This window comes from Dendronephthya gigantea, unplaced genomic scaffold (genome assembly GCF_004324835.1).
Source record: "Dendronephthya gigantea isolate DGI-Jeju-01 unplaced genomic scaffold, DenGig_1.0 000108F, whole genome shotgun sequence".
In the NCBI taxonomy this organism is placed as follows: Eukaryota; Metazoa; Cnidaria; class Anthozoa; order Malacalcyonacea; family Nephtheidae; genus Dendronephthya; species Dendronephthya gigantea.
Genome location: NW_021163118.1, coordinates 688,567 through 702,602, shown reverse-complemented (window position 1 = coordinate 702,602; position 14,036 = coordinate 688,567). Strand labels below are relative to the sequence as shown.

General features: G+C 39.9%; 1 pseudogene; it reads left to right on the top strand.

Annotated features, from left to right (window-relative positions):
• Positions 1–8,319: 8,319 nt before the first annotated feature.
• On the top strand, positions 8,320–8,901 carry LOC114534873 (annotated as a pseudogene).
• Positions 8,902–14,036: the final 5,135 nt, after the last annotated feature.

The following is a 14,036-nucleotide window of genomic DNA, read 5'->3' as shown; positions in this document are numbered from 1 at the left end:
CGTTGAATTCTATAAACAAGATCATTCAACCGTGTGATAACAACGTATGGTCCCTCCCAAGGCCACATTAATTTAACGCTTCTTCCTCTCTTCTTGCGAGGATTGTACAACCAAACTTGATCACCCTCGTTAACTACATTTGTCGAACTGTCCACATCGTAACGTTTTCTCATCGACTCAAAGCTTTGTTCAAGATACTTTCTCGCGAACTCGTGTGTCACTTGCAAATTTTCTTGTAGTTCTTGAACGTAGGCAGAATAACTTTCAACAGTTTCCGGATCAGGTCGTCCACAAACTAAATCGACTGGAGTTCTAATTTCTCGTCCCATCATCAATCGTGCGGGGGTAAAATGGGTAGAAGCATGAGTTGCTGTTCGATACGCCATGAGCAGTAAGGAAACATACTTGTCCCAGTCTTTTTGGTGTTCAGCAACAAACAGGGAAAGTTGAGTTTTCAATGTTCTATTGTAACGTTCAACCATTCCATCGGACTCTGGGTGCAGAGGCGTAGTCCGAGTTTTTTTTATGCTGAGTAAGGAACACATTTCTTGAAACACGGTTGATTCAAAGTTTGTTCCCTGATCCGAGTGCAGTTCGAGCGGGACTCCAAATCGGCATACAAATTCATTTACTATCGCTGTGGCAACCGTTTTTGCTTCTTGATTTGGCAAAGGATATGCTTCCGGCCATTTCGAAAAATAATCCATAACTACCAGTAAGTAGCGATTGCCCTTTGTAGATCGAACCAGCGGACCCATTACATCGATGGCAACCCTCTCCAATGGCGCGCCAACAACATATTTTCCGAGACGAGCTTTCTTTCGTGTCACTGGACCCTTACGTGAAAAACATTCCGAACAAGTAGAGCACCACAGTGTCACATCTTCACGACAACGAGGCCAGTAGAATTTCTCCTTTACCTTTTCTAGCGTTTTTTTTTCTCCAAAATGCCCTCCGGTTGGGTGGTTGTGAAGATGAGTTAAAACTGCTCCTCGTAAAGCTTTCGGCAGCACCAGCTGGAGTCGTGTGGTAGTTCCGTCCGATGATTCCCACTTTCGACTTAAAATATTATTACGCAAACACAAACTGTCCCATTGTGCCCAGTAATTCTTCGTCGCTTCGCTAAGAGCCGAAACGGCGGACCACTGTGGTCTTCCATTACCATCTTTTATCCATTTAATTACATGCCCAACGTCTGAATCCATTTCCTGAGCCTTCATTATGTCTTGCGGGCCCACATTTTCAATGAAATTCTCACCTGCCAAATATTCACAATCTGCATCCTCAGCTGGTAACTGTCCCCTGATTCGGTTGGCCACCAACGTCGACCTGTGTTTTTCATTTTCACAGTAAACCTCATGTGTTGCTCGCTCTTTTGACTCAGCTCTTTCACAACTTTTGCAATGTTCCTTGAAACATGGTCGTCGCGACAATGCATCGGCGTTGAGATGATACTTTCCAGGTCGATGTTCAACCTGTAGATCATATTGTTGAATCTTTTGTAACCAGCGTGCGAGCTGACCTTCGGCGTTCTTAAAATTCATTAGCCACCGAAGCGAGGAATGATCTGTCCGGACAATAAATTTTCTTCCATAAAGGTAGGGATGGAAATGAGCTAATGATTTTACCACAGCTAGTAACTCTCTTCTTGTTGTACAGTACTGACGTTGTATACGATCAAGCGACCGACTAAAATACGCAATGACTCGCTCTTCATTTTTCTGTTTTTGTGTTAAAACAGCTCCAATTGCGACGCCACTTGCATCCGTGTCCAATATCAATGTTCCTTCGTCACTCAAAAAGGATAAGACCGGGGTACTTATCAACAAACATTTCAACCGTTGGAACGCGTTCTCCGTATCAGTGTCCCATACAAAGGGTACATCCTTTTGTGTTAGACGAGTGAGTGGATTTGCAATCTCAGCAAAATTCTGTATAAACTTTCGGTAGTAGGAACATAATCCCAAGAAACTTCTCATTTCAGCCAGGCAAGTTGGACGGGGCCAGTTCTTGACACTCTCCGTTTTCATGGGATCTGTTGCCACACCATTACAACTGATGATATGCCCCAAGTATCTAACTTCACGACGAAACAGATTGCATTTTTCCGGAGAAAGTTTCAGATTAGCTTTCCTCAAACACGTAAACACTTTCTGTAAATTTTCTAACTGCTCAGGAAATGTTTTGCCATGAACAATTATATCATCAAGGTATACTAGACAAACGTTCCAAGTTAACCCAGCAAGTACATGATCCATTAAGCGCTCGAATGTGGCGGGAGCGTTGCACAACCCAAAAGGCATTACCCGAAAATGCCATAAGCCCCCACCAATGCTAAATGCCGTCTTCTCTTTGTCTGCAGGATCCATAGCCACTTGCCAATAACCGGACTTTAAGTCCAGTGTGGAGAACCATTTCGAGCCACCTAACGCATCGAGGGTGTCATCTATCCTGGGCAAAGGATACGAATCTTTGATTGTCACATCGTTCAATTTCCGATAGTCTACACAGAATCGAAGACTACCATTCTTCTTTGCGACCAATACTACGGGTGATGACCACGGGCTCGTTGATGGTTCAATCACACCGTGCTTTAGCATATCGTCCACTGCTTGGCAAGCCGCATCCCTCTTTACACGGGGCAGTCGTCGGGGCGGCTGTTTGATTGGGATTGCTGAACCGGTTACTATTCGATGTTTTACGATATCAGTTCTTCCAAGATCTGAAGAATCAGTGGAGAACACAGTAGCATTTTCACGCAATAAGTTGAACACTTGCTTCCTTTGTTCCTCGTCGACCAAATCTTTTGTACAACTTTCGTAAAGTTTCTCGAGATTTTTTGGTATTTCTTTTGAGGCCACGGACTCTTTAAAACCATTTTCAAAGTCAGGACAAACAACAAAGTTCACCGTTTCACATTTTGCCAGGTCGGTTCCTGCTAAAACTTTACGCTTTTCCCCTGTCACGTTAACCATCCGTATTGGAACTACCGTGGTTTCATTCGTTAACTTCGTCAAAACTTTACCAATCAAGACTCCGGGAATAGATTCCTCATCAGCAGGTTCAATAATTCCCCACTCACTCTTACCAGAGTAATTCACCAACTTTGCAGGAACGACAGCCTCAGTACGAGGCTGTATACTAATATCTTCAAGCGCTATTACACGATAGCAAGGCATATCCAGATGGTCCGTCGGATAATACAAAAGAGGTACTTGAACATTTCCCATTGTCAGTAGTCCATCTGTAATGTTAACTTGACAACGTTGTTGCCGCAGAAAGTCCAAACCCAAAATAGACGATTCATTAATGGCCGCCACGTAAAATGACTGTAAAATTTCTCGGTTACCAATTTCAAGCTTAAGAGTTATAATCCCCAACAGATCCAACTTTTCACCTGTCACCGATTTCAAACAGTTTGGAACTGGTTGTATACACGACAAATCTTTCGTGATGTTCCGTAACAATTGTGGGGTGACAATCGAGATATTACTTCCAGTGTCCACGATCATGCTCACAGTTTTGCCTTCGAGCTTTCCTTCCACACAAAGTCCGTCTTTCCCCTGTGTCAATTTCCCACCATTTAACTGCCTGTGCAGGGTGTTTTTGTTCATCGTCGAGCCCCACCCCTTTGACTCGACGCTTGCTCGTTTCCCGACCCAGTATGCGGTTTTTCGGCGTTGTACAACGGACAATTTAGTTGGAGATGATCTTCTGAGCCGCATGTCCAACACTTTCTTTTTCCTCTCGGCGGCGATCCATCTTGATTCCTTTCCTTTCGATTCACGCTCCTAACTACTTCGCGAAGCTCCGACGTCATTTTCTTCAATTCCGCCAGAAACTCGGTATTCCTTTTCAACGTTTCTTCCAGCAGGCTGAGGTTTTCCGTCTTTTTGTTTGTCGGTGACTCCTGCACGGTTCGGACTGGTCTTGCTCTTCTTCGGGCTGCCAAGCTGAATGCCTCAATTTCCAATGCAATTCCAAGGGCAGCCCTAAGAGAAGTAGGTCTAGCCTGGGCTACTCTCAGACGTATTTCATCATCATTCAAAGCATCAACAAACTGATCTTTTGTCAAAGTCTCCAGAACTTCAACAGGTGCTTCAGGGTATGCAAGACGTGCAAGTCTCTCAATATCTTCTGCAAGCTCCGGTAAAGTCTCGTCGCGACGTCGAACTCGACTGCGCAGCTTCATTCGATGTAACTCAGATTGCCTTTTATTGCCGAATCGGCTTTCCAGCGCGGCTATCAAAGACGGGTAATGTATCCGACTTTCCGATGGCAAATTCGAAAGGACCGTGAGCGCTTGACCTCTTAAACTGGTGGCCAGGAAGGCGGCTTTATCTGGACCATCCCATTGATTAATTTCTGCCACGATTTCAAATTGGGTAACGTACGCCTCCCAAGAAGTACGGCCGTCAAAAATTGCGGGCTTTTGGACCGGGCGGCCAGCAGAATAATCAGTCGCACGAGTTGCTGTAACGTTATACTCTCCCCGTTTTTCCTCTTTGCCGACTGGTTTATATGCAGGTGTCGAAGTTGGTAAGATATTAACTTGAGGTGTATGAACTTGTTCCGTCTCATTAAACACAGTTCGTAAACCTTTATCTGCTTCTGCTTCTGATTTTGAATGCGTCCCCACGAGCGCATTGAACTCTTGTCGAAGCTCTTTTTTAATTATTTGATGCAACGAAGCAAAAACTCTGGCATTGACTTTCTCTGATCGCTCCTCACTAATTTTAATCTCAGTTTCAAGTGCCTCTACTCGACCACGCAATTCGATAACATCAGTTTCGAGTTGTCTGTTCCTATCACAAACACGAACGAAGTCGTCCGAAAGACGTTGCATCGTATCATTCAGAACGTTAACCATTTCGAAAACTCTACCATCCTGTCGGTCTCTATATTCTTTGAGAAGGTCTCGCTGTTCTTGTACTATATTTAACATTTCTATCTCGAACGCCGAGCGAACTTGCTCGTCATGGTTGGTCTCCTCTGCACCACCAATGTTGTCTGTATCACCAACGTTGTTACCTTCCTGCTCAGCTGCTTGAGCTCGTGTTAACGGCATCTTCAAGTTAACGAATAGTACTCCCACTGAATCCTGGCGGGGTCGCCAAATGTCGCGTTTCGCCGCGATATATCTCAATCAGCTTTCACAAACAGACTCAGGAAAAAAAATACCACCGTTTATTTACAAAACACAGCCTTATATACATTAACGCCCACACTATACTATACAATACATTTACAAACACAATACAAAACTGGGGTATCATGCGTTCAATCATGCGTTCGTTTAATCATGCGTTCATGTTCACAACAATCCCTTTAGTACCAAATGTTGAAAAAACGAGCATATATATATTGCAGATAAAAAATGTTAGTCAGAATCGAATAACTTCACCTTTGAGCCTAATTAAAGCAGTGGATAACAAAAAAAAATTAATCACGAACATGTCACAGCTTGAACTGGTTTTACAACATATACTTAAGTAACAAGAGTAAGTTAAGTAATGCAATTAAGTGAAGTATCCAAGGTGAAAGAGAGGAATTTATAAAATAGAATCAATAAAATATTACAAAATTTGGATACATTGCTAGACTCGAGTGTTTCACGTTCCTTCTGAAACGATCATCATAAGGGTACAGCTAATAATTTTAGTTAAACATTAAAGTAAAGGTAATTTATGTATCTCTATATTTGCGCCGACACATGTTACTTGTTTGCACTTATTTCGCATATATTCTTTTAATTAGTCGGTAATATCTTGCGTCAGTCATATCACGTATCAAGCCTTCATGCAGATTAATTCGTAAAAACCGTTCACAAACGTACTTAAATCGTTCGAACGTCAAACGTCTAAACAGATCGTTCTCTACCGTTCGTTATCCGTTCCTTTTGCCGTTTCAACAAAATATTGTTAACTTATGTTTTCCCGTGCAAGGTCATTTTTTTTTCCTCGTACTTGCATGCATGTCATTACCCTATTATATAGGACATGATATTAGTTTTTATTTATAACTTAGTTTTAATATCATAAGTGCTACGAAATGGATTAACGCAAGCGGATATGAGTAACAGCGGAGAACGTGCATGTCTGTCAGCATTTTTAAACTTACCCTAGTAAGAAGCCTCCAGAATTTGGGGCAAGTTAATTCGTTTCATAAAAAATATCACAAGAACCTATGAAAAATATCTAATAAGGCTATGAAAAATATGTAACGAGGATGCATAATTTTACAGTAGAGACCGGAAATAACCTATAACACTGCGGTTGCGGTTCGGTTGCGGACAGGAAAAAATATACAAGAGAAAAAATATGATCGCGGTTGCCGTTCGCTTCCGAACTACTGAGAACGAAAACACAACAGTCAAATAATCAATGTCTGCCAGACCGAGGTTCAACATCGGCCTGACTTAGGTTAACCGCGGTTTTGGTCATGTCATTTCTGGCACTTATAATTAGCTTCGGCATATTAAACCTTTCTCACTCTCTCCCATACATACTGTTAATTTCAGAAATGTGACGTAATTTCAGATTACTACGGTTGTAGATAAAAGGCGGGCGCGGACGCGGACCGGAGGATGCCGACTGACGGACGCGGACCGGCGGATGCGGACCAGCGGACGCGGATCGGCGGGCTGGCGGACGTGGACCGGCGGACGTGGACTTGCGGTCGCACACTGGCTGACCAAAAACGGTTATATTATTATATTATCATGTATTAATTATTAATTATTGTGTTATTAATGATTATAATATCACCTATTAATATAATTATATTTGTGAGCTATTTTATATTTTGTTATCTCCTCGAAATATGGCATTTTCGCTACGATTTTCAGAATCACATCCCTGATATATTAAATATAGTACAGGTGACAAAATGCTTAGATGTTTGTGGCTTTTAGGGTGTTTGGCACTCCTACTTTAAACGCAAGTCAAACGGGAATTTCTTTAATATATACCACTTATTAACCCTATTTGTACCGGGGGTGCGCACAATGAGCGCACCCCTATAAATATTTGTTCGTCATTCCTAAACAAGTGATTCCATTCGCTTGCCCTTTTATGACTTTTAAACATAAAATTTGCATCCTGTAGCTGAGACTCAACCAAGCTGATATGGTGACCGATGATATTGCCTATGACATTATTATCCAAGCCAGGCCAATTATGTCAATCTTCGTTTACATATATACCGTACGTCAATGTTTACGTCTTTAATCACTCATGGATAGATTTTGTCTGTGGAGAAATTTACTAAGCCTGTAACGTTAATTGTTACAAATGAATATGCGCTGCATGTTTTGATGTCTAGTTGCAGATGATGCATTGATAAGATTGACATTATGTGTATATACTTATATTTAACTCACGGCTTTTTTAACCTGAATCTTGACGCAAGATACAAATGTATATATGTATATATGGTATAAAATATGATTTATTTGTATAGCTAATAATTTTATTTTAACATTCAAACGAAAATTAAGGTATATTAATAAATGCATACATACTTGCGCCAATACATTTTACTTGTTTCACACTTATTTCCTATTCTTTTAATTAGTCAATAATATTTTGCGTCATTCATATCACGCGCATCAAGCCTTCAGACTAATTCGTTAAAAGCGTATTCGAACGCTTTTGATTCAACGTTTATTTATACGTTCGGATTCTCGACTTAAAACGTTCAGACTTTTAGCTGAATTTGTCCAAACGTTTTTTTAGATTCGTTGAAACGTTATGACAGATCATTATCTAGGATATGTTTCCCCGTGGAGGCCCACATGCATATACATTTGCGTCAAGATTCGGGTTAAGCGTGAAGGCTTTGATACGTGATACGATTGACGAAAAGTATTATTGACTAATTAAAAGAAAAAGAAGGGATAGTCTATTTGGCGCGGGTCGCGGGTCAACCAAAACTAGCGCAGGTCGAACAAAACTGGCGTTGGTCGAACAAAACTGGTGCGGGTCGAACAAAATTGGCGCGGGTGATTATTCCGGTTGGCGCGGGTAATTGTCCGGTTGGCACAGGTGTATTTCTCCGGTTGGCACGCGTATCTTTCTCCGGTATAAACAAATACTCGCTCGTTCTCTGTCTAACACTCGCTGTCGGCCCCTATATTTAAAAGAATTCACAAAATTAAATCCTTGATTACTGATATATTTCTGAGATCGGAATACTTCTTTATTTAAGGTATGTATTATTATTGGGATGGTTTGCGCAATGAATATGTGTTTTCATTTTAACCCCAGATGCTACCGTATAATTGTCATTGACCACGTGTGTATTAATTGCTTTTTATAGATGGTTCCTCGAAGAATGAGCTGTTTAATCAAAGCTAATAAAGCGGCTTTGTTCTACGATACGATCCTTCGGGATTAAGAAATCGTTGTTTTTACAGCTGTTTAGCGGTGCATTTAAAAATGAATGTCGATTATGTTAATAATATGTTGGAAAGCTTTATGATTGAGAACCAGTTTGTCTATGTGGAGAATGAAGTAAGTAAAATAGTAAAATACAAGATTTAAGTCTTTTGATTACAATATTAAGCTTTATATCAAGGGTGGGGAAGTACTTATCTATGTTATTGTATTGAGTATTGATATTGATATTGTGTGTGAAGTGCATGATGCCTGGTATTTTATACTAATTAGTCTAATATATAAATCATGTATATATTTATTTTCTTCTATATAGTTTGGTGACTTGGTGGAAACATATCTGCTAAATGTGGACTTTCCTCGTCTTGGAAATAAATGCCCATCCACTTGGCATAGTACCATAAAGGGAATGCGGAATGAGATGACAACCCATGCTGTTATTACTGCATCTGCCCTTTTGTTTGGTTTGGACATATTGATTATCGATTGGAATGGAGTAAGTTAGGGACTAATTGAATGCAATTGACTGCATTATCTATCAGCTAAAGTATAGAACTAAAGCACTGATTTTTTTATTGATTTAGAAATTATCGATATATATATATATATATATATATATATATATATATATATATGTATATATATATATAATATTTCTTCCTATGCTCTGTATATCATGGTGATCAAACTTGTACATTCGCTATCCCGTCATAAAATGCGCTAGAATGGATAAGCCTTCTTATTGAGCGATCGTTATAGTGTTTGATAATTGGCATAATATTGAAGTTTACGATGCATATTATAATATTTGCGTCTACCTATTTATTGCACATTAATTTTATTATGATTTGATAAATAGTATAATTTATTCACATTATTAGTACTAGGGAAATTTACAATAATCAATCATGCATTAAAACTAAGTATAATAGTTCTACAGACTATTTACAAAAACAACTTAACTAGACTACTCGCTAATGTTGAAATTCCTTTCCGACAACGTAATGTCATTAGTTCATGTGATGGACGCAGTCCTCCAACTTCGACTGCCACGAACACACACCACGCGAGCTCTAAGCAAAGCAAAGGCGATCTTTCGTCGTAACGAGCTAACCACCATAGATGGAGAATGATTCTTCTTGTCAGCCAGCTTCGCACCCAAGAAGGAGAGAAAATGTTGGGTCTCTCTTCCGCATCCGCCAAAGGTGCTGAAGACGACCGGTGTGAAGGAGCCATGCTCGACCTCAACAATCCGTTGGTTGTAATGTCGCTTCTTTCCAGTTCGTTGGCTGTAAACGAGCTGCTCAACGTCTGGCGTCGATGTGTAGAGGCGTATGGGTTAAACACTCTTACATCAAAAAATGCCTTTTCACATCTCTGCCAGAAACCTCTCGCAGCAATGTCCACTCTGGCGTCATCGGTTGAGTTAGCACTGGATGGAAGAACCTCGCCAGTCAAAGGAGCAAGAGCAGGTTCAATTGAAACATCGTAAGCAACGTCATCAATTGCAGCAGCAAGTAGATCACGGATCTCATTATGTCTTCGATGGATAAAACCTCCTTACAGGCACGACAGGGCATGATCTACCGTGAACGATTTTCCACAGGCGCAGAAAGATGCAAGGCGTTTCAAAGGCCATCGATAACGCATGTAGATTGCATCAAAGAGCTCACGCTTGGTCAAGATGTAGCCCTCATCAGCAAGTGGCACAGTTAGCTAAGCTGAGGATCCTTTCAACTGGGCGAGGTCATTTGCTCGAATCTGCTCTTCACTCATGCTCGATCTCAAGTTCTGTAGCAGTAACGAGCTCCTAGCTTGACGTTGTTTTGCAATCTCACGGCGAAGATCGTCGATGGAATCTCCATGTTCTTTTGATTGTGTACCATTCTGGTGGATTTTATTGTGATTAGCATGGTTTTGTAAAATTCTTGCCCGAGCTTAATGTATCTTACTCGATAGAATTAAAATATTCCTGTTTATTTTATTTCAGAATACTGTTTAGTTAAGGATTAATGCACTCTGTGAGTGCATTATCGGGTTTTATATGCACGAGTTCACGAACAAGGAACGAGAAATTCAGTACTGTATATTGAACTTCGAGTTCCTTGTTTGTGAACGATCAGTGTTTTCGAGTTCAGCGTTTGTAAACGAGTTCCTTGCTTGTGAACGTTCCTTGTTTGTGAACGAATAATGGGCGAGACGGCCAATCGCAACGTTGGTCTAAGCCGCGCGAGGCTTGGTAACGAATGCTCCTCGAATTGGCTGGAAATTAAAAAAATGGCAACGATAAATGTTTATACCATATGATTTCGGCAAATACGTGTGAACAAGTAAAAGTATGATGGATTCCCGATTTTTCCCTTGTTACAATGGGCGAAACGGGCCTATCACAACGTGTGGCTAAGCCGCGAGGCTTAGTAGCGAATACTCGTCGAATTAGCAAGAAATTAAAAAATGGCGGCGGTAAATGTTTACACAATATGATTTCGGCCAATACGTGTGAACAATTGCCGCTTTAACCTGTCATTTTAGATGCTATAAGTTGATACGCTGGTACGTATTTATGTAAAACTTTATTTAAAGACACTAGCCCCGACAACAATACGTTGGTTTCCACGGAGGGCGTCTACAAGATTAAAAATTACAAAAAGTGTTAAGAACGTAAAGCTATGTACCAGTTGGTGTGACCCCAGATATTATGGTTGTAATTTGTTACAATATGATTCTCAAGTATTCACTACGTTAGAAGTAAGTTTGAAGTGGCTTTTGAATATTGAATTGATTCAGCCAGTTTGGTGCATAATGAGTAACTTGATAATGATAAAATGAAGAAAAACTAATTCGAATGTTGGACTCCTTAGAAGGCTATTCCATAGCTTACCTCCACCATACCTAAAGCTCTTTTTCAGCATCAATCTTTTTGCAAATCGCCTGAATATGTTGATTCCAGGTAAGATTTCCGTCCATTTCGAGCTCAAGACATTTAAAAGAGTGAAGAAAAAGCTTGGACTTCCGATTTGCGCTTTTAAGAATATTTGCGGAGGTTATCGCAAACGTAGTCGGCAAATTCTCTCAAATTCTGTCAACCGACCAAGGAACTCATCGCAAGCCATCAATCCTCTTCCTCACGCGATGAACGGCGCAAAGAAGGCGCAGTTTTGTGCAATTAAGAGCCAGTCCTTCACTTGTCTAGCAAATCGATATCTGCGGTGAAAATTCCTGTGTGTCAATAGCCTTTCTGGTGAGAATGCAAATAGGAGTATCCATGCCTTTTGAGCGCCCTGCGAATGGTCCACAATGAAACCTCAGGACTTATACCTGCCCATGTACAAAGTCTGGAAGCACACTAATTTTCTTCACCATCCCTTGTTATTCTTGCACTTGTCATGTCGATCGTCATTGTCAGTTGGTAATTTTGCGTGCCAGTATATTTTTTCCTTACTGTAGTTTGGAAATGGTTGCAAAAGCTGTCTACCTCTAACTCCTCTCTTCTGATATAAGTATCTGATGCATACTGAGATTTTTGTTGACAATCGTCTTTTTGACTTAATAATTTATGGTAAATTCTACCTAAGCTGATGCTGCGAAATGAAATCCGACAGTTGTGCAATAATATGGCTTACCGCGCTAATTTACAAATGCTTATCTGCGAAATTCGATGCTCAAATTTACCGCTAAAAGAGAGACCAGATAATGACTTAATCATAAGTATATTATGACATCATAATTATTTATCTTTACTGTCCGAAAATACTTGGTCCTGGGCGATTAGGGGACCCATATATTATACAGAAACAGCATATACATATTCGCTCTTGATCCTGAGCTCATAATCATAATTTCTACCAGTGTACATCCAGAAAATGAGATGCAAAGATTAATGAGACAAATACAAAGATGACCCCTTCCCCCCTAAATCAATGCTGCGAGGAAGTACGGTACGCAAAATTTGCATATTTCTTTTAATATTTACTATGGGTGGGCATGGGGGCTGCGATGCACTTCAAATTTGATAGAAAATCTGAAAAGTCTCATAATTTTTGCACGTGATTGTGGGTGTAAATTCTAATTACTTGGTTTCAATTCCCTTGAAAAATACGAACATAAAACTTGTTCGTATTATATCGTATTATGTCCGAGGTATTTTATCAACTTAAAATGTATAATTATCACGAAACCAATTTTTTCTATTTCATAAAAAAGTAGTTTTTTATTAAAGAAAAAGTAGGAAGTATAGTTTACTAATATTCATTATTTATTTTTTATGAACGAGTTCGATTTGCACCGTTTTTGATATATTTTGGAAGGCAAAACTGCGTCAATTTAGGATCGCCAATTTATTTTGGCCGGCCAAACTAGTACCCCGTAAGACTGGGCATAGTGACGAATACGTATTTATACATGTACTCCATTGTTACATTTACGATTTGATTTACTCTTAGTTTAGATATAGAAATATCCTGACGCAATCTATGTAAATCAATGAAGGAAATTAATATAAGAGGGTGAAGTGAAACTGCGTGTAACGGCGCTATGTAAATTGTATAGTTCTATATGAACTCTCGAATGTCGAAATACCAAATGAAAATCAGAATTTTCGGGGCATTAGCATAACGCCAATAATAGCTAGGGCATTTGAGAAAATTGTATATGACACCCATGTTCGTGACGTTGTGGAGAAAAATCTAAGCTGCACCCAGTTTGCATATAGAGCCGGTGGAAACTGTACGTGCGCCCTTTTAGCTATGCAGCATAGGATAAACAGTTATATGGACGATCCAGACTGTAGAGCAGTCCGACTTTTCACCATGGACTTTAGTAAGGCCTTCGACTCAGTTAAACATAATCTACTTGCAAGTAAATTAAAAGCTTTCCCACTTAACCCGTACATCATTAACTGGTACCTCAGTTTCTTGAAGAACAGAAAACAGAGAATATGCTATAATGGATATGTAGGTGAATGGAAATGTTTCAATAAAGGTACCACTCAAGGGAGCGTCAGTGGGCCACATCTTTTCAACATTTTTTTGAACGATTTAAACTTAGAATTGGATGGTCATGATGTACTGTTCAAGTATTCGGACGACTCCAATATTGTAGCTCCAGTTTGGAAAGAGAGAGATTGTGCTGACGTTTTGGTGACACAGTTTTTGGACTGGATTTCTTGAAATAAGATGGTATGTAATCCAGGAAAGTGTAAAGAGATGACAATTTACAAGCAAGGTGACCATGACTACTTTTCACCGATTGCAATGATTCCAATGTCCAAAGCAGTGAAAGTGATGGGAGTTACATTTCAGTGTGATGGTAAATTTGGTGAACATGTTAAAAATAAATTAATCAAGGCAAAAAAGTGTCAATACATCCTGCGATCATTGCGAAAGGAAGGTTATTCACAACAAGAAATAGATCTACTGTTCGATACTCTGGTAGTACCAAATATTACATACGCATTACCTGTTTATGGTGCTTCCAAATCCGACCTAACTCCTATTGAAGCCTTTTTTAAACGTTGCTTTAAAAGGAAATATACGTCAAAGCCAGTTAGTGTGTATATGCTTTTAGAAAAACAAGATCGAACAATATTCAATAAAGTATCTAAACTCTGGCAGCATCCATTATTGTCATTAATGCCACACG